Consider the following 23,262-nt stretch of genomic DNA (forward strand, 5'->3'; position numbering starts at 1 on the left):
GTGAGGAAACCTTTAGACTGTAATCACCGCCGGAGCTGATTCCCAAACGCAAAAGACGGAGAAATTGGAAAAGCGAATGTTGAGGTGCTCGGCTCCCGTGGCTTGTAAGATAGGGTGTGCAGAGGAGCAAGTCTAATTCTCTCGCCCTCCTTTCGACGCCAAATTAGAGAACCGTGCCAAGAAAAACATGGCGTTTCGGGATGTATGTGTGCAATCATAACATACATTTGTGCTGTTAAAGACATGCAACGCCTGCTTCAGTCAATGAAACCTACAGAAGCAAATCAAACCAGGTTAGAAGTTTCAATGCTAATGTAGACCAGACGTTTACTGTAATAAATAAATGGTAAACTCTGTCAAAAATGTGCGGTCTGAAGTGTGAGGCAGCAGTCTAATATTATTTTCAATGCATAATCATAGTGTTTACTAAAGGTTATTTTAAGTAAATGGTGCTATTTGTGTGTTATGAATGGGTCACTGTACTTAGTCAGATCATTTAGATTTAAATTTAGATTTGTAATGCAAACGTTAAGAGGTAACAGTTTACTAACTCTATTAGTTATTGTTAGTAAGTGTGTTAACTAACATGCACAATGAACAATACATTTAGTACAGTATTTATTCATCTTTAATGTTAGATAAATCGTTCATTGATAGTTCATGTTAGTTCACAGTGCATTAACAAATGTTAACAAGCACAATGTGTGATTTTAATAATGCATTAGTAAATGCTGAAATTAACAATTAACTAAGATTAATAAATACTGTAGAAGTATTGCTCATTTTGTAGAAGTATTGCTCAGTTCAAAGTAATGAACCTTATTTTAAAGTGTTACTAGTTAATTAATTAGTAAATCAGAAATTAAGTCATTAGTAAATTAAGATTTAAACTATTTAGTACTTAAGTAAATTATGATTTTTATGACTTTAACATAAGCTAATACATTTAATTTCACCACTTTTTTCTTTTACTGAAATTAAAACCTAAGTCTTCAGTTTTGTCTAATTTACTTCATGCAAATGCAGAATGTGTCTTTGCATTTATTTATTTATTTATTTATTTAAATCTTTTTTCTTGGCTCAGTTTTGGTAATTTTGGTAGCACTTTTAATTTTGGTATTTTATATACTCAACCAAACCCTAAACCTAACCTTCACCTATTTTAAGGCCAAGTAGTTACTCTATATTACTCTACTGGTATTACTATCCTTGTGGGGACATTTGGTCCCCATAACGTGATAAATACCAGGTACACACATACACACACACACACACACACACACACACACACACACACACACACACACATAGTGTGAAATAAAGTGTAACCATTTTTTTTTTATTGATCTTAAACAGATCTTCGTTTATTGATTTTATAATGGATCTTCAACGCTGTAACATTCAACCCTCCAAAACCTTTTGAATTCAATTGAGTTTGCACCAAATCTGTTTTGTTTAATTTACTTTATGCAAATGCAGAATGTGTCTTTGCATTTTTTTTGCGAGAAAATATTATTCCTGACTCAATTATGTAATTTTGGTAGCACTTCTAATTTTGGTATTGTATATACTGAACCAAACCCTAAACCTTATTTTCTTGACATTTTACAGATCTTCAACCCTGTAACATTTAACCCTTCAACACATTTTGAAGGCAACAGAAATGGCACCAAATCTGAAGTTTTGTCTAATCTACTTGATGCTAATTTTTTGCAAGAAAATATTACTCTTGGCTCAATTTTGGTAGCTTTTAATTTAGTTTTTTATACATGAAAGAAAAAAATATAGAAATAGAAAATAGAAATAGTCTTAATATTTACCACAATGTGACAGAATAGCAAAAAGTAGAGCTTTAAATCTGCTAACAAAAACAACTATTCATACTTTGCAAGACAGCAACCATTTATATGAAGTGTAAGACTTGGGATAAGAGTTTTAAGCCACTGGGAAATCCATAGCTGTTGACCATTAATCTGAATAATAGTGTACAATGCAAAAAAAATGCTTTTCTTACTAAGAATTTTGTCTTGTTTCCAGCCAAAAAAAAAAAAAAAAAAAAAATAGACAAGTAAAAATTACTGTCTTGCTTTCAGAAAAAAAAAAAAAGTCAAAATTAAGTCTGTTTTTGCCTGAAACAAGCTAAATATTCTGCCAATGGGTTATAAAAAAACCCATTGGCAGATTATTTAGCTTGTTCTAAACAAAAACTCACTTAATTTATTTACTTAAGAAAATAAGTTTAACTTTAAGAATTTAAGAATTTTTAGATATTTTGGCTGGAAACACGACACAAAAAATTATCTATGTAAGAAAAGCATTTTTGGCAGTGTAAATGTTTATAATGGTTATGGACGTGGTATTTTACACCTGAGGTGTGCAAACATGACTTTTTCTTGTTTAGCAACCTTTTCCAAAGAAGTTAGCAATTTTCTGAGAATAAACAACAAGCAACCTTCATTTTCAGTGGAATATCCTAAAATATTGAACCATGCACAGTGATACCAGACAAAATATATGGGGTTAAATAAACACGTGTTGTACTAAATGTCTCGTAATATGGCCTCAACCTGTTAGCAATCAGAATTAACTCATTTAATCAGTGATATGCATGAAGCTCTTTTCAGGACGGGTGCACAAACATTTGCACCGTCTGAATTACACCAGTCTGTTTCACGGCCATAAGCAGCTAATATGACCAACCTGTCTGCTTCTGCAAAGCCTGAGGCAAACACCGATGATAAATAACGCGCCGTGATCCACGGCCTTGACCTACATCAATTAATTGCTAACGTTATTCATAACTGCCAAATTAGATTAGCGCTATCATGACTTCAGCAGCCCTGAATCATATATCATATCGCTCCTTGAGGAAGAGGGATTTCCAAACTTAGTATCTCCTCACTGTACCGATGATGGTGTACTTTTTTCTTTTTTTTTTAACACAAGCAAAATTGTTTTGTGGTGTTTCTCAGGTGATAAATTATGTTAATCCTTGAGGGGCACTGGGGCGGAAATGAATAAAGTGCGAGTGAAGGCGAGATTAGCATATTCCCTAAATCCATTTACAGAGTGCCAGTGTTTTGGAGCAGGGCTTCAATTTCATCAGCTATTATTCCATCATTGATGCTTCATTTCACCAACCCCCACCTGCTACGGACCCACGAGCCCCCCCTCTTTCCCGACAGCCTCGCCAAACCGCATTTAAAGCCTTGCGCTTATTTGACCAATATTTGAGTTGGATTAGCACGTAACCTGAGGAGGGCCATTATGGGCCATCACATCAGTGTTCATAAATGAAATGACAATCGATGTGAAAACATATTAACGCTAAACCGAATATCACACTAAAGCTGGATTCTATACGTATTTGTGAGCACTGATTAATCCAATGGGTGACTTGGCATAATGTCTTAATAAAGTCGCCTGAAACAGTTTATGTGATATTTTGAGATTGAAACATGCTAAAATGTGTTAAACAGAGTTCATTTTACAGTTTTTTGTCTGTTTTTTTTTGTCATATTTTACAGTTTTACTAAAATGCTGACTTTAGTTGACGTAAATGATTGAATTGTGTTGATTAAATATCATTTTGTGACATATCAATCATTTTAAGGCAAGCAATGTGCTTAGTAATCTAGTTTTAATCTAATCAGTATTACTGTTACTACAATGTCATCTACATATATTTGGCAAGAAGGTGCAAAATTAGACCAAATATTCAATATAGTTACCTTTCATGTGTTAATTTAAACATATTTAAATATATCAGCATTTAACAAAAATGCTAAAACTGAGCTCCTGAAACTAGGAATTTAAACTTAAAATGTCATTTTTGACATGATGCAATGCACATGATTCAATATCGTTGACAAAATCGAACGTTTCCTCTTTTTGTTGATGAATGGAGAGTAGACTTTTATTGGAAGCTAAAACCATAAAAAGACTTTACATAAACGTCACTAAATAAATACATAGCAAACAAACATGCAAGAAGCCCCTCAAGAAAGAACACATTTAATAAAAAACACAGCAAGTCCATTTTGGTTTGTGCAAAAAAATTGGCTCCAACATTTGGACAATTGAGCTCTTAAATTAACAGAAACATTTTAATAGTTGTATTTTTGCGCACAATTTCCATCTTGTTTTAGTTATTGTTGATGAAATCTAATATTTTTAATTCAACATTTAGTAATTGCGTTGTTAAATGGAGATTAGACTCTTACTGGTAGCTAAATTTTATGGGTTTATAACGGAATTCCATAAAGTTTACTAAAAACAATTTATTGAATAAATATGCAAAAACTTGCTTGTGAAAAAAGTACAAGAACATTTGCAAAGTGAGAAAACACTTTTCAAAAATTTAAGCTTTTGAAATAAAATAAATAAAAAAATGTAGAATATTTGCAACAATGTGCATACTTTTCATATTATTTTCATTACTGTTGATGAAATCTAACATTTTTGTCAGTAATTTCACTGTTAAATGGAGATTAGACTCCAAAGCAATTTATTAAACAAATACGCAAAAAGTGCCTCAAGGATTAACATAATTTATTAGCTGAGAAACAACACAAAACAAATGTACAAAAATGTACAACAACACTGGCACAGTGAGAAGATACTAATCGGAAACATAAACTCTTGAATTAAAATTGTAGAATTATCGCCAAAATGAGCTCAAATGTTAGTCCTTGAGGTACTTTTTGCGTATTTGTTAAATACATTGTTTTTAGCATTTTTTTAATATAAACTGATTACACTTTTAGCTACCAGTAAGTATTATCTCCATTTAACAGAGAAATTACCGACAAAAATGTTTGATTTTCGTCATCAATATCGAAAACGATGAAAAAATAATGCACCTTGTGCTGAAAATTCAATTTTAATTCAAGAGCTCAAATTTTCAAATAGTATCTTCCCACTGTGCCAATGTTGCTGTCCTTTTTTTTTTTCTTGCAAATTTGTTTTGTTCTCAGGTAATAAATTATGTTAATCCTTGAGGTACTTTTTGAGTATTAGTTTAAAATACTCTTCTTAGAAAACTTGTGCCGAAAATTCAACAATTTTATTTCAAGAGCAAAAAATTTCGAATAATATCTTCTCACTTTGCTGATGTTATTGTATTTTGTTTTTTTGTTTTTTAACAGAAGCACATTTGTTTTGTAGAGTTTCTCAGATAATAAATTATATTAATCCTTGAGGCACTTTTTGCGTATTTGTTAGATAGCCTAGTGGTTAAAGCACTGACATATAGCGCAACTGCGCTTCTGGTTACCCGAGTTTAAGTCCCGACTCGTGGTCCTTTGCCAATCTCGTTCCCCACTTTTCCTGTCATTCTTTACTGTCCTGTCTGTTAAAAAGCATGAAAAACAAATAAACAGTGAAATGGCTGACAAAAATGTTGTCAGTAGTAAAAAAAAAAAAAAAAAAAAAAAAGTCCATTTAACCCTTAAATGCATGAATGTTTCACCAGTCATTATTATATATTCGGGTCTTTAGCAATCCAGACCTATATATCCAGCACAGATGGATCACTAACTAGCTACAATTGCAAAAAGCTCTCTTTATATTTTAAGAACAATTACAAAAGAATAAAATAACGCATATTTTGTTACCTTTTGAAACTTGAAAGGATTCAATTGATCTCAACCATATTCTCAAAACTATCATTTTCAACAACTTCAAAGTCAATATTTTGATTGCTGGCAGCTTATTCACCACATCCACCATCAGATGACCACCATTTATATTTTATTGCGTACAGTAATTGCTCAGCAGTAAAGCCATTCAAATCAATACAATTTTTGCTGATCATATTCTGTTGTTTTATGCCTGCAATAGTTATGAGTGAAACATAACATTATTATTGTCTATCAAACAGTGCCACCTCGAGGACTAAAGGTGAATTGCACATATTGAGTCATCAGATATTTACATATTTTTGCACACGAAAAATATACTTACACTATTACACACCTTGGGTCTCTAGCGACACAATACACATTGTAGAGAAAAAAAAATCAGAAAACAGATATTGTTTTATATTTTGTTATTTTTCTTGTTATATTGTTTATAATGAATAGATTGAGGAATACTAAGAAAGTTGATGTCAAACTTGAAAAAATGAAGGAGGGAGAGGGTAGTGAATGGCGTCCCGGGTCGCAAAGGACCCGAGGTATGTATTTAAGGGTTAACAATTTTACTGCTATATGGAGATTAGATTCTTACTGGCAGCTAGAGAAGATACAGTGAGAAGATACTATTGGAAAATTTGAGCTCTTGAATTAAAATTGTAGAATTTTCAGCACAAGTCACATCATTTTCATAAGGTTTTCATTACCGTTGACAAAAATCAAACATTTCTGTCAGTCATTTTGTGGTCGACTCTAGCTAAAAGCATAATCGATTTAATGTAAAAAATTGTAAACAAGAAGCAGGAAATATGTCAATCTTAAATCAGCAAAAATCTGCGGAGTTCTGCATGTGCCGATTTCGCACAGGCCGATTCCGTGATTCCCGAAACGTTCCAACAAGCCGACCCCGAGCTCGGGAAGTGATTGAAAAAATACCATCTCTGCCGCGGCAAGGCTTAAAAAACTGGATATTCTTATTGAGAGCGAGAGGCCTTGTGCGATTCCACAGTCAAAACTAATCAGCCGCGTCCCCGCGCCGCTCCCCTCTCGCGGCGGCCCACAGCCAGCCAAAACATATTTCCATTTTAACGCCTTGAGATGATCAAAGCATCAGCTTAATATAATCAGCTCAAACCCCATTTACCACGAGCCCCACCGCTGCGTCTGGGGAGCGCTTCTCTTCCCCGGCCTATCTATTCGGAAACAGGTGCTATAATAGTAAATTAATTAGACGGAGGCGATGCACCTTGTTCTTTGTGGGCGCCAGCCTCTTGTGGGTCACAGCCTCCAGGAAAATGCCATCTGGGCTTGAATTCCCCTCTGGGACAGGAAGGGAGAAGGGGGGCCGCCCCGGCTCGCGGTTGACCGTGGCACTTTTTACATAACAATTAACCCTATTAGCCTTTCGCTCTCCGTGTAGCAGCTTTACTTTTTCCGGTCCTCTCGGAGGTTCGCGCACCTCGGCGCAACGTTTTCTGCAAATGTTCAAATGCCAGAAAGGTGGAGGCGATCAGGAGGAGGTGAGTGACCTTTACCGTGATGTCTGACATCTGAAATCTGCGATTTATTCCCAGGGCGGGATCAGTCACGCTGGAGAAACAATCGTCCAAGATAATAAAGTACATGAGCAGCAAGTGATGCGCGATTGGGAAGCACTTAGTGTTGCTAAACACATGTGCACTTGTGCCTTCTCCATGCTCACTTTTGGACTTTTTAATTGCTTTGAAGGATGCTGAGTCCTTCAAGGTAGCTTAAAGGTGAGAGCTTAAAAGCCTCGGTCCGTCTGATGCTAGCAAAGCTAATAGCACGTAGCAGGCGAAAATGTGCGGCGGAATTTGACTCCACGGCCTGAAATCTGAGCGTCAGTTTGTTTTCAAGCCTCCTTTCTCCATGAAATACAGATTACTGGAAGCGGCTTGCGGCTAATGAGCCTGGAATTTTATGCCTGCGGGATTTTTCTCGGCGAAACTTGATGTAATTAGCAAGCCAGCAAAGAAAGAGATGCAGAAATGGTGAAGTGAACAATGAAGCCGGCGATGGCGTATTGTCACGATACTATCTCCAGCCATGTGTTGTGCTTTTTTGGGAGTTCCTGTGTTTGCAACACAGATTAAGTGATTAATCAGCGGATTGGATCTGCGAGGAGAGGACTATAGCGTGGCGGTCCTCTGAGGTCCCGGGATCAGGCTCTGTGCAAACATGGGGATTTGACGCTGGTTGAGCGTTAAACCCAGAGCAGATGGCGGAGGATGTCGAGTTAAGACAGCGACTGATCTGGGGAAACAGATACTCTCTCGTTAGGTTGAAAGCACCTCTGGGACGGCAGTCAAGTGTTGGACTAACCTCCTGTGCCTAAAACAAACGGTCGATCAAGCCTCTTTCTGCTCCAGCGGGGAAAGGGGAGGCTCAACCCCCATGATGTCCCAATAATGGGGGCATGGCTGAGGGAGGAAATTACCCCTCTCAGATCTAGCCAAACGGGGGCGGGGGTGTAAATGTGGAGGAAGGTGCTAACCTTATCTCCAACCGGTTTATGAAAATGATTGGATCACACACTTACACACACACACACACACACACACACACACACACACACACACACACACACACACACACACACACACACACACTCATGGCATGAAGTATAACATAGAGCTGATTCGAAGAACCATGTCTTAACATTTTATTTTTTGCGCCGCTGGATTACTGCAGTAAGTTTAATGAAAAACCTGGTTTGATTTACCAATTTACCAACAATTTACCAAAAATACAAAATATTTAAAAAAAACAAATAAACAAAAAACGAATTTGGTAAATTTACCAACAATTTACCAAAAATACACACACACACACACACACACACACACACACACACACACACACACACACACACACACACACACACACAAATATATATAATTTTACCATCAATTTGCCACATTTTTACCAACAATTTACTATTTTTTTTTAAACATCAATCTACTGTAAGAAAACATTCTTCACCCATATTAAAGGTAAAAACACTAAACATGATGTATGCTTTCCATTGATGTATGGTTTGTTAGGATAGGACAATATCTGACCGTGATATAACTATGAAAATCTGGAATCTGAAGGTGCAAAAAAATCTAAATATTGAGAAAATCTGGATTACTGCAGTAAATTCAATGCAAAACCTCACAGACAAATTTCACCACCAATTTCCCAAATTTTTCCAACAATTTACCAAATGTTAACACTAATTTGCCAAATTTGACCAACAATATACCAAATTTTAACACTAATTTGCCTAATTTTATTAACAATTTACCACATTTTAACAATAATTTGCCCAATTTTACCAACAATTACCAAATGTTTACACTAATTTGCCAAATTTTACCAACAATTCAATTTACCAAATTTTAACACTAATTTGCCCAATTTTACTAACAATTTACCCCATTTTACCACTAATTTCCCCAATTTTACCACCAATTTCCCCAATTTTACCACCAATTTACCAAATTTTAACACTAATTTGCCAAATTTGACCAACTATATACCAAATTTTAACACTAATTTGCCTAATTTGACCAACAATATACCAAATTTTAACACTAATTTGCCTAATTTTACCAACAATTTACCAAATTGTACCAACAATTTGCCAAATTTTTCCAACAATATACCAAATTTTAACACTAATTTGCCAAATTTGACCAACAATTACCAAATGTTAACACTAATTTGCCAAATTTTACCAACAATTTGCCAAAATTTTTTACCAACAATTACCAAATGTTTACACTAATTTGCCAAATTTTACCAACAATTCAATTTACCAAATTTTAACACTAATCTGACCGTGATATAACTATGAAAATCTGGAATCTGAAGGTGCAAAAAATCTAAATATTGAGAAAATCTGGATTACTGCAGTAAATTCAATGCAAAACCTCACAGACAAATTTCACCACCAATTTCCCAAATTTTTCCAACAATTTACCAAATGTTAACACTAATTTGCCAAATTTGACCAACAATATACCAAATTTTAACACTAATTTGCCTAATTTTATTAACAATTTACCACATTTTAACAATAATTTGCCCAATTTTACCAACAATTACCAAATGTTTACACTAATTTGCCAAATTTTACCAACAATTCAATTTACCAAATTTTAACACTAATTTGCCCAATTTTACTAACAATTTACCCCATTTTACCACTAATTTCCCCAATTTTACCACCAATTTCCCCAATTTTACCACCAATTTACCAAATTTTAACACTAATTTGCCAAATTTGACCAACTATATACCAAATTTTAACACTAATTTGCCTAATTTGACCAACAATATACCAAATTTTAACACTAATTTGCCTAATTTTACCAACAATTTACCAAATTGTACCAACAATTTGCCAAATTTTTCCAACAATATACCAAATTTTAACACTAATTTGCCAAATTTGACCAACAATTACCAAATGTTAACACTAATTTGCCAAATTTTACCAACAATTTGCCAAATTTTTTACCAACAATTTACCAAATTTTAACACTAATTTGCCAAATTTGACCAACAATATACCAAATTTTAACACTAATTTGCCAAATTTTACCAACAATTACCAAATGTTAACACTAATTTGCCAAATTTTACCAACAATTTGTCAAATTTTTACCAACAATTTACCAAATGTTAACACTAATTTGCCAAATTTGACCAACAATATACCAAATTTTAACACTAATTTGCCTAATTTTATTAACAATTTACCACATTTTAACAATAATTTGCCCAATTTTACCAACAATTACCAAATGTTTACACTAATTTGCCAAATTTTACCAACAATTACCAAATGTTAACACTAATTTGCCAAATTTTACCAACAATTTGCCAAATTTTTACCAACAATTTACCGAATTTTAACACTAATTTGCCCAATTTTACTAACAATTTACCCCATTTTACCCCTAATTTGCCAAATTTTAACAACTATTTATGAAATTTTAACACTAATTTGTCAAATTGTACCAACGATTTACTAAATTTTACCACCAATTTGCCAAATTTTACCAACAATTTACCAAATTTTTCCAACAATTTACTATTTTCTAATGTAACCCATTTTTACCCATATTAAAGCAAGACACTGCAGGTGAATAGAGTAGAAATATACTGTGGCGGGAGTCCCGAGGCACAATCAGCGTCGCCCTGGCAACTCACGCCAAACACCTGGACCTCATCACCACGGACCAATCGTTCACGGACGCCGCCCCTACAAAAGCCGGTTGCTCACCACAGATCACTGAGAAACTATCTCCGATGAGGTTGAAGCTTACCTGCTCTCTGCTCTCATTTCCCCCTACAGATTCGCCGTGAACGATTGGCCACCGTCACTTCTGGACACCGCCACCACCGCGAACTCACCTTCAAGCACCTACCCGTTTGCTTGCACCTTCCTGGGGAATTCTGCACGACAAGGACTTCACCTCTCACGGAGCACCGACGCACATTCACCTGCCACTTCACCGTTTCACTTAAGTCTGTTCAATAAACTCACCCTCCGGGGCTCAACTAAAAGTCTTGTCTTGTCGTGCTGTTCCCCGCCCGGCCACAATACAAACATTTAAACGGATTTCGATGAATTTCTGAGTGAATATCCATTTTTTGAATAATTTCTGGTTTGTTTTGTGTGATATAAGGGTCGATTTTTTTGTTGAGATTTATACGTCTGAAAGCTGGACATATAAGCTTTCCTTTGATGTATTGTTTGTTAGTAACTATGTGAAAATCAGGAATCTGAGGGTGCAAGAAAATTTAAAATATTAAGTAAATCGCCTTTAAAAATGTCCAAATGAAGTTCTTAGCAATGCATATTACTAATTAAAGCTTAAGTTTTAATATATTTACGGTAAAAAAATATATATATATATATCTTCATGGAACATGATCTTTACTTAGTATCCTAATAATTTTTGGCATAAAAGAAAAATCCATAATTTTCACCCATGCAATGTATGTTTGGCTATTGCTTTGGAAAGAGATTGCATGCACATGCAAGTGTGTGTGTGTGTGTGTGTGTGTGTGTGTGAGGTCATGTTTCTCATACACTCAGAGCGATGAACACCTTGCACGACGTTGATGCCCTTTACCCGTAGGGTAAGTATTCAGCTTCTATATCACACCTTAACACATTGATTTTCTATCTATAAAAATATAAGTAAAATAATTGCATTCTCCTTAAAAAATAATCTAATTAATTTTAGTAGTAATTTTAGCATTAACAAATTAATTTTAGTAGAGAATAATCTGTTTTTATTCACTTTTAATTAATATTGTAGTATCGATTTTAATATTCAGATTGAGTATTTGGTGAAAATGAAACCCATGTGCCAATAAATGAAAATGCTCTCGAATCATCAGGCATGGGCTGAACTCATTTTCATCGGGGTTGATAATTTCAGGTTGCTTTTCTCCGACACACTCGGCATTGTGTGCGATCATAAAGAGCTAATAATCTGGTTAAGAGGATTTGGGGCTGAAGTGTCTCACTCAATCTTGATTTGAGATTTCACACGTTTCTTTAATAATCAGAGAGTGGATCTTGATAGAGGTGCGCGGACATACTTTGGGGAGGGTGTGGGTCTATCTATAATCAATTATTTTCCTCCAGACACACATTAATTGGCAAAAATGATAGGCTTCCATCAATATGTGCTTAAAAAGCATGCTCTTTTTCTCCTTTAATTCAATCAAATCATTGCAGCAACCGGCCTCTTTCACAGAGATAATGCGGTTAGGCTTTTGTGTAGCAATACTACGAGCCGGCTCATTCTTTTCAAAGTGCAAAAACTTGAGAGGTTGAATGATGTCTCCTATTATTCCATAAAACATTTGAAGATTACAGAAGAAAAGTTAGCCGTTTCAAAAGCAGCTGTAATGAAACCCCAGACCGTGAGCTCTAATATTCTTACTATATTACTGTTTTCACCCTCTGAGTCTATTATAAGCTTACCGTATCTGAGTTACAGATATTATTGCAGTAGGAACAATTCTGCAGAACAAAATGCAGAAAAATGCCTTTATAAAACCATTTACCATTTTTTTTTTACCAAAATCTACTAGCTTTAACAGATTCATGATGTGATTCTTGATTATAAGGTGCAAAATTAAACCAACTGTTCAAATATTTTAACATCAACATTTAACACACAAATTTAAATTTTGATATTTATAATTTGAAGTAAATGTCCCAAATGTGACCAAAAAATACTTCATATCATGCCATTTTGTTGGGTGCAAAAATACACCAAATATTTAAATATTTTGTCTATTCATGTATCAGCATTTAACAAATGAATTACAATTTTGGTATTATAATTTAAAAGTAAACGTCGGTAAGTTGTTACAGACAAAATACCAAATTTTACTAAAAAAACAACTCATATCATGGCATTTTTTGCATGCATTATTAGGTGCTAAATTGAACCAAACATGTCACAATGTTGAAATATATATATATATATATATTTTTTTTTTTTTATTATTATTATTATTATTATTAATTTCAGTATGTTTTAATTAACAATATACACAAAGTTACCAAAAATAATTAATGTCTTGCAACTTTTGCATGTGTTATGTGCAAAATATAAATAAAAAACTAAAATAAAGAAAAAAAAACAAATATTTAAATATTTTATATATTAATGCATCAACATTTGACAAATAAATCAGTATTTTCAAAAATCAAAACAAAACACCAAATTTGATTTAAAAATATCCAATATCCCAAAAATCATGCCATTTTTGGTATGCATTATTAGGTGCAAAAATGCACTAAATATTTTAACATTTTGTCCATTAATGTATCAACATTTAACAAAAAGAAAAAAAATTGTAATAATTTATAATAATAAATGTTACAAACAATATACTCAATGTTATCAAAAATAATCAATGACATGCAATTTTTGCATGTTTTATGTGCAAAATAAAACCAAATATTTAAACAAATTTATATTATTATGTATTATTGGGTATAAAATTAATCCAAATATGTAAACATGATATATACTGTATCAATGCATCAACAATTAAGCAATAAATTACAATTTTAGTATTATAATTTGAAGTAAATATTTGTAAGTTGTTGTAAATAAAAAGAAAACACCAAAATTTCACCCAAAAATACTTCAAATCATTGCATTTTTTTGCATGCATTATAAGTTACAAAACACCAAGTATTTAAAAATTGTGTCTATTAATGTATCAATATTAAATATATATATAATAAAACCACAATTTTGTCATTATTATTTTAAATACATTTTGGTATGTTTTTATTAAAAGTATACCCAAAGTTACCAAAAATAATTAATGTCATGCAACTTTTGCATGTATTATGTGCAAAATAAATCAGAATTTTAGCTAAATCTACTAACAAAATCAAGTTTAACAAATGATGATTTCAAAAACTATAATAATTTGTATATTTTTGGGTATAAAATTACCCAAATCCAAGTATGTAAACATGTTATATACTGTATCAACATTTAACAAGTATATTACAATTTTGGCATTATTGTTATATATTATTATATTTTATAATAATAAATGTTGGTATCTCGTTATAAACAATATACTCAATATTATTAAAAATAATCTATGCCATGCAACTTTTGTTTATATATATTATATATTAATGCATCAACATTTAACAAATGAATCACAATTTTAGCTAAATCTACTAGCAAAATCTTTTTGAACAAATGATAATGATTAAAAAAACTACAATTATTTGTCATTGCAATATGCAATAAATTTATATTATTAATCCAAATATGTAAACATGTTATATATTGTATTAATGCATCAACATTTAACAAATAAATTAAAATGTGAAGTAAATGTTTGTAAGTTGTTGTAAATCATGTATTATTGTATTATTGCATGTATTATTACATATCAAATTAATCAAATATGTAAACATGTTACATATTAATGCACATTTAACAAATAAATTACAACTTTGGTATAACAATTTAAAATAAATATTAGGAAGTTGTTAAACTAAATACCAAATGTTACCAAAAAATAATGCATATCATGTCATGTGCAAATCTTGCATGTATTATTACGTATAAAATTAATACAAATATGTAAACATTTAACAAATACATTACAATGTTGGGAGCAGAATTGTGGTACACTGTCGATTTGTTTATATTATTCTAAACCATGTAGCAAATATAAATTTGGTACTACAATTTGACCAAAAATCTACTATCATTCCACACCCATTATCTTTCCAGCAGATGATGTCAAAAACGAAAATAATTCACGCCGTGCGATTCTTGCATGTCAACAAACAAACAAAACACATAAAAAACACACGGATAATTGGCCGTCCTCAAAATATTTCATTTTCCACGTCTTTGAAATGTCACTCCGGCGAGGGAAGTGAAGACAAGTGTACGTTGCTGTTAAAATGTCATTCTGTCAAAGGCAAAATGTGTGTATATTTCAGAAAAAACACACACACAGCAGCGGGGAGCGAGCGCTCGCTATCGAGAAACAGAGTGCAGGGCTAAAAGGGGCCGATTCCGAGCCCAGATAACAGATGGAAATTGCCACTGGAGAAAATTAGGGTTGTTCAGCAGCTCGCCGATAAGCACCTATTTGCTTTTGGTCATAGTGGCTTCTCACACTTTATAAACCATCATTTAATTACACTGACGAGGGCTGATTGTCAGCCGTGCCGTAAGGTAGAGGGGCCCCGGGTGCGAGAGCAAGAGAGAGCACTCGCAGGGGCCAAGAGCACAAAGAGGGAAATTATACGTGTCCTTGGCATTTCAATCACCATCCCTAATGCATTAGAGTTCAATTACATTAGACACTTCTGCAAAAGAGAGAAAAGAGACAAATTAAAGACAAAAGTAGTTTGAGAGCCGCCGGGAGAAAAGAAAACATTTGCCAAGATAAATGTGGGACGTTTTTTTAGCCTTGCTTTATTAAAACAATACAATATTTCATTCAAATGTCCAACTGTGTATTCCTATTTTTATTATTGTTTTAAAAAATCTACACAAAAAAAAAAAATGCATGTTTTTTAAGTTAAATGTAAGTATGGAATTAAGTCAAATCTACTTAACTACGTTAAGTAAAATTAGCAAAGGAAATAAGTACATTTAACATGCCGCTAGAATTTGAGCAATTTCTACTTAATTATTTTACGTTTTAAGTTTAAACTTGAAATAATTAAGTAGAAATTACTCAACTTAGTTAAGTAGATTTTACTTAATTCTATACTTAAATTTTACTTCGAAATGTTAATTCCATACTTAAAATTTTACTTAAAAATTTGTGAGCAAAAACCTGCCAAATAAAAATAAAGTAAATTTACTTATTGTTTTTTTTTCTGAGTGGATTATTTAAAACAATAATATACAAAAAAAAAATGTACGTAAGCAAGTAAACAGGTCTTTATTGTTTTTAAGGCTATAGGTTGACTCAATTTAAGTAATCTTAAAATAATAATTATTAATTTTATTATTATTAATTTAAATAATATTATTATTTTTCTTAAAAATGTGCATGCAAAAACCTGCCCAATAAAAAGTAAATTTATTTATTTATTTATTTATTTATTCATTCATTTTTAGTGTGGATTAGTTAAAACAACAAATAGACCGCTCCTTATTGTTTTTAAGGCTATATGTTGACTCAATTTAAGTAAACTTAAAATAATTAAGTCAAACACACTTAAAACAATTAAGTAGACAAACTTAAATAATTAAGTAGAATTTTAGTAAAAAGATTTTACTTAATTTTTATTTGGCAGGTTTTTGCATGCACATTTTTCAGTAAAATTTAAGTATAGAATTAAGTAAATTTACTTATTGTTTTTTTTTCTGAGTGGATTATTTAAAACAATAATATACAAAAAAAAATGTACGTAAGCAAGTAAACAGGTCTTTATTGTTTTTAAGGCTATAGGTTGACTCAATTTAAGTAAACAAAATAATTATTATTAATTTTATTATTATTAATTTAAATAATATTATTATTTTTCTTAAAAATGTGCATGCAAAAACCTGCCCAATAAAAAATACATTTATTTATTTATTTATTCATTCATTAATTTTTAGTGTGGATTAGTTAAAACAACAAATAGACCGCTGCTTATTGTTTTTAAGGCTATATGTTGACTCAATTTAAGTAAACTTAAAATAATTAAGTCAAACACACTTAAAACAATTAAGTAGACAAACTTAAATAATTAAGTAGAATTTTAGTGAAAAGATTATACTTAATTCTATACTTAAATTTTACTGAAATATGTGCATGCAAAAACCTGCCAAATAAAAATTAAGTAAATTTACTTATTGTTTTTTTTTTTTTTTTTGTTTGTTTGTTTTTCAGTGTAGATTATTTAACACAATAATATAAAAAAGGGAAAAAAAACCTACACTGAAAAAAAAAAAACAATAAGAAATTTTAAGTTTTTGCATGCACATTTTTTAGGCAAAACTTAAGTATGAAATTAAGTCAAATCTACTTAACTAAATTAAGTAAAATTAGCAAAGGAAATAAGTGCATTTAACGTGCAGTAAGAGTTTAATGAGTAATTTCTACTTAATTATTTTAAGTTTACTCTGCAGTCCTCTAGTAAAATTACAATAATTATGTTAAACACACTTAAAACAATTAAGTAGATAAACTTAAAATAATTAAGTAGAAATTACTCATCAACTTAGTGGATTTTACTTAATTCCATACTTAAATTTTACTTGAAAATGTGCGTGCAAAAACCTGCCAAATAAAAATTAAGTAAATTTACTTTTTTTTTTTTTTTGTAGTGTGGATTATTTAAAACAATAATATAAAAAAGGGGAAAATGTACGTAAGCAAGTAGATAGCTCCTTATTATTTTTAAGGCTATATGTTGACTCAATTTAAGTAAACTTAAAATAATTATTATTAATTTTATTATTATTAATTTAAATAATATTAATAATATTAATTAAGTAGAAATTACTCATCCACTTAGTAGATTTTATTTAATTCAATACTTAAATTTTAAAAATGTGCGTGCAAAAACCTGCAAAATAAAAATTAAGTAAATTTACTTATTGTTTTTTCTTTCAGTGTAGATTATATAAAACAATAATATATAAAAAAGGGAAAAATGTACGTAAACAAGTAGACAGCTCCTTATTTTTTAAGGGCTATATATTGACTCAGTTTAAGTAAACTTAGAATAATTAAGTTAAATGCCCTTAAAACAATTAAGTAGACAAACTTAAAATAATTAAGTAGAAATAACTCATCAACTTAGTTAAGTGGATTTTACTTAATTCAATACTTAAATTTTACTTAAATATGTGCGTGCAAAAACGTATTATTTATTTTTATTTTAGTGTGTGTGTGTGTGTGTGTGTGTGTGTGTGTGTGTGTGTGTGTGTGTGTGTGTTTATATTATTTCAAATAATAATAGAAAAAAGAAAAAAAAAGTGCCATTAAAGCATGTGGTTCACTTACAAATATGTATGTAAAAAAAAAATAGACAGCTCCTTATTGTTTTTAAGGCTATATGATGACAAAATGTTACTTAACCCAACAACAAAATCAACCATAAAACAGTGTAAATACATCTCGAAAACAGCCAAAAATGTAACCTTATTAATTATTCATGGGAACAACAGGATCATGACATGTCTTTGTAAAAGAAAATAACAAACAATTCCAAGTAAAATATAAAATATAGTTTCTTGCCTGAACTCAATTATTTAATGTAGAAGTTGCATTTGTTTTTCTGTATTATTTACTTCACCACAAAATCATTTTGTAATTCAAAATAATGTAAACATAATATGTTTTTACGTTATAAATAAAACATAGTATAAAAGCAAACACTTAATTATTACTCAAATCAAACATTCAAACTGCAATCTTTAACATTCTCCATCATTTACAGTCAAACATGAGCTAGCATTTCACAGCACAGGCTGCTTTTTCTTTCTCTTTAATTGCTGTTGCTTCAGGTTTATCTCCGTTCAGCTTTATCAAAAGATCAATTTCAGCCGAGTTCTTCTAATGAAGCGCTTACGCTGAGGGAATTACGTTTGATGTAATTACCGTAGGTAAGACATATATCATACTTTCCTGATGTGCACCAGCCTTCTGCAGAGAGCTATAGGTTGAGTTTGACTGCAGGCTAGTGTTTTGTTGCCATCTATTGGAGTAAAAGCTCATCTTATCTGCACCGGATGAGCAGGAGGCAGCACTGTCAAGAGGAGAAACGCTGATGTGAAACAAAAATTACTTATTAATCTAAATGAGTTGAATGTTTTGGGTAATGAGTTAAGAATTATTAAAGTAGTTATAAAATATTGCATTTCAGAGAAATACTATTTTACAGCTATTATATAGAGGCCTTTAGTACAGTGCAATATGCTGTGGATTTAGACTTATTGAGATAAATCTAAATACAAAATATGTCAGTAGAGCATATTTATGATGGATAAAGTAATCTCTACTAATGTATAATTTCTGATTGTGTTATTCATAAGTAAAACAAATGTAAACACTAATTGTTTTATAACATTATTTTTAAAATGCATTTATCATTATATGTTCTATTTTTAAAAATGACATACAACAATATCAAGCACAAAAATAATAACATATAACAGACATCAGACATCAAGAGCATGATTAAAAATGTAAACACAATAAATTAAAACTGCTTTCAAAATTTAAACAGACATCTTTGATGTTATAAATAAATCATGATGTTGTAGTATCAGATTCATTTTGTTTACTAGAAAATTGCAAACACTAAGCAAGCGGCAGGTTTCTTCATCTAGTGTATACTGTAGGGGGCACTGCCTCCATACTAATATGCATCACGGCTAATTACTCAGCTTCATTAATTAGACCGAAGCCGGCAAGAGCAGTCAGACAACAAGATACAACCCTGATAGTCTTGCGTTTGTCTCTGTACTGCTTATTGCTTAGGGTAGTCTACTGTTTGGCAAAATATCACAATGTAAAAATGAGCAATCAGAAGATTTATAGAGGAAAAAATACCAAATAGCATTAAAATAAAACATTTATACAAAAAAAGTGTAATATCAAATAACATAAGTTCTCGTCTTTACTAATTATTTAATCGGAAATAAATAATTTGGCATATAATTAGTCATTATTTTTAATAACATAATTGTTTTTTTTTTTCATGGCTACTTTTGATATTTTGGGCTGCTTCAAAACATGACGTGAAAACATAAAAAGTAATAAAAACACAAAATAAAATCACAATTTTGATACTTAATCATTTCTAAGCATAATAATGATTAATAAAAATACAAAACAAATAACAATTTTGATATTATAATTTCAAATACATTTAGGTATTGTTTATATTATTAAAAACAATAAACCATTTTTTAAACAAAATCTACTACTTACTATTAACACATCAGCATTTAACAAATAAATAAGAATTTTGGTACTATAATTTTAAATACAATTTGGTATTTTACAAATTTGACTAATTAAAAAAGCATACTTTAATATTAAAATACATATTTTTTAAAGACATTTTCTCCTTTAAACAAAACAGTTTTGTTTGTTTCTTAATTTTAGTAGCAATTACATACACTAAACTTTACAGTTTTATTTCTATCTGCATTCTGAAGGTTTTTACAGAGGGATTTGTTCATATAACCTTCGCCTGGTTTCACATAACACAATTTTAATTCTAAAAAAAATATGAAAATCGACAGTATTTTCTTTTGTAAGGAGTGATAAAAAGAGAAATAGTAAAAAGAAAACTTTAACTCTGATATGTCAACAAAACAACTGTTTTTTACTCAATCTACAATTTTTTTGTTCTGGAAATGTATGCAAATGAGTGCATATTTAATGAGATGCTGGCTAATTTGATTTAACCATTTAAATATTTTCAGCTATATATGTGTATGAGACCCTGGACCACAAAACAAAGAGGGTATTTTTTTTTTTTAAATTTAGATTTGTACATCAGCTGAAATCTGAAAAATAAGCTTTCCATTGATGTTTGGTTTGTTAGGATAGGACAATATTTGACTGAGATACAACTATTTGAAAATCTGAGGGTGCAAAAAAATCTAAATACTGAGAAAATCTCCTTTAAAGTTGTCCAAATGAAGTTCTTTGCAATGCATATTACTAATCAAAAATTAAGTTTTGATATATTTACGGTAGGAAATTTACAAAACAAATTCAGGGAACATGATATTTATTTAATATACTAATGATTTTTGGCATAAAAGAAAAAATGATCATTTTGACCCATACAATGTATATTTGGCTATTGCTACAAATATACCTCTGCTACTGGTTTTGTGGTCCAGGACCACATTTCAAACACTATATGTATAAATAGTGTATTTAGTCAGTAGTAAGTTAGTAAAAAAGAGAAATCACATCCTGACACTTCCTGTCGGCCGGAGCGGCCAATGGCTTGATTTGGAAATTGAGTGGCGTGTGATTGGTGCAGTCCATTTAAAGGCGCGATGGGCCGCCCGGATCGATCTCTCTCCCAGCGGCCTTTCATTTCAATCACATGCTGATAGAGGCTTGACATTAATTGGTGAAAGATGTGCAATTATATATGTGTTTGGGGAGGGCGGCGCTGGCTGAAGAGTGCTTACAACGGGGAAAATGGCTGTGAAAGAGGCCAGACAGATAGACACCAAATTACCCACGAAGAGAAACAAGAGTGGGCTCTGAGTGGACTCTATATTGATGGCTACTTTACTACAGCTGTATTATAAGTATATTATTACACTCGCAGGCAGGGTGAGATAGATGAGGGAAAAACAGCAGCAGTTCACATTTCACTCCAACTCATCAAAAAATATAGATAGATAGATAGATAGATAGATAGATAGATAGATAGATAGATAGATAGATAGATAGATAGATAGATAGATAGATAGATAGATAGATAGATAGAAAAGTTACAATTGTGACATATAACTCAGAATTCTGAGAAAGTCACAATTGCAAGGTATAAACTCGGAATTCTGAGAAGTCACAGTTGCGAGATATAAACTCGGAATTCTGTGAGAGAAAAGTCACAATTACAAGATATAAACTCAGAATTCTGAGGGGAAAAAAGTGACAATTGCGTGATTTAAACTCAGAATTCTGAGGAAAAATTTGCCATTGTGTGATATAAACTTGGAATTCTGAGAAGAAATGTTAATTGTGAGATATAAACTCAGAATACTGGGGAAAATCTCACAATTACTAGGTATAAACTTAGAATTCTGAGAAGAAAAGTCACAATTGCGAGATATAAACTCAGAATTCTAGGGGAAAAAAGTCAATTGTGTGATATAAACTCAGAATTCAGAGGAAAAAAGTCATAATTGTGAGATCACAATTGTGTGATATAAACAGAATTCTGAGAAGAAATGTCAATTGCGAGATATAAACTCAGAATACTTGGGAAAATGTCACAATTGCGAGATATAAACTCAGAATTCTAGGGGAAAAAAGTCAATTGTGTGATATAAACTCAGAATTCAGAGGAAAAAAGTCATAATTGTGAGATCACAATTGTGTGATATAAACAGAATTCTGAGAAGAAAAGTCACAATTGCGAGATATAAAATCAAAATTCTGAGGAAAAAGCAATAATTGCGAGATATAAACGGAATTCTGAGGGGGAAAAATCACAATAATGAGATATAAACTAGGAATTCTGAGAAAAAAAGTCACAATTGCGAGATATAAACTTGGAATTTTGTGTATCTGTTATGTATGTTTAACTGTATCTTTTTTTTGGTCTTGTTTGTGTTCACATTATCATAATAAAAAATTATATAAAATATCGCAGTTGTACTTTTTTTTTTATTTAACCAAGAATCTACTGATTATAAGGTAACTGTATGTGTTAAGGTTAGGTTTAGATGTATGTTCAAGGTTATGACTTAGTTATTACCTAATTACTATAATAAGGATGAATACTGTACATGCAGCTACCAATATTGCAATCAGTAATTTAATATACTACATGAAGCAATGTGTGTAATTTTACACAAACAGTACACTGTCAATTACTTAGTAATTTTCTTAATTCTTAATTTTTTTTTATTTCATTTTTTTTTTTTTTTTGCTTTTTGATATTTTATTTATTTGTTTGTTTGTTTGTTTGTTTGTTTCTGTCTTTAAGCATAAATTTAGCAATATTTACTGAAGTTTATCTATAAATCAAGGGTAAAACTTTAAAATAAATATATGACGTATATAAATAATTATTTAATAAGATAATATTAGATGTGTGTGAAACTTGTGAACATTGTATATTACATTTTATAAACAATAATCCAGTCATGTTATTGCAATTGTACCTAATATTTTTTTTAGGTGTTGTGTATATTTATGTGTATCTATTATGTATGTTTAATTGTATTTTTGTCTCACTTGTGTATTATACAGTGCATTATAATATCCACTACACTGCCACACTACTGATTTGTCCTGCTGTTTGTTTTTTCTCTACAAAATGTGATCACATTACAATGCTTCTTTGAAATGTCAGTTTAACATTTTGTGTAAACATTTTACATTT

This window comes from Garra rufa, chromosome 7 (genome assembly GCF_049309525.1).
Source record: "Garra rufa chromosome 7, GarRuf1.0, whole genome shotgun sequence".
Taxonomy (NCBI): domain Eukaryota; kingdom Metazoa; phylum Chordata; class Actinopteri; order Cypriniformes; family Cyprinidae; genus Garra; species Garra rufa.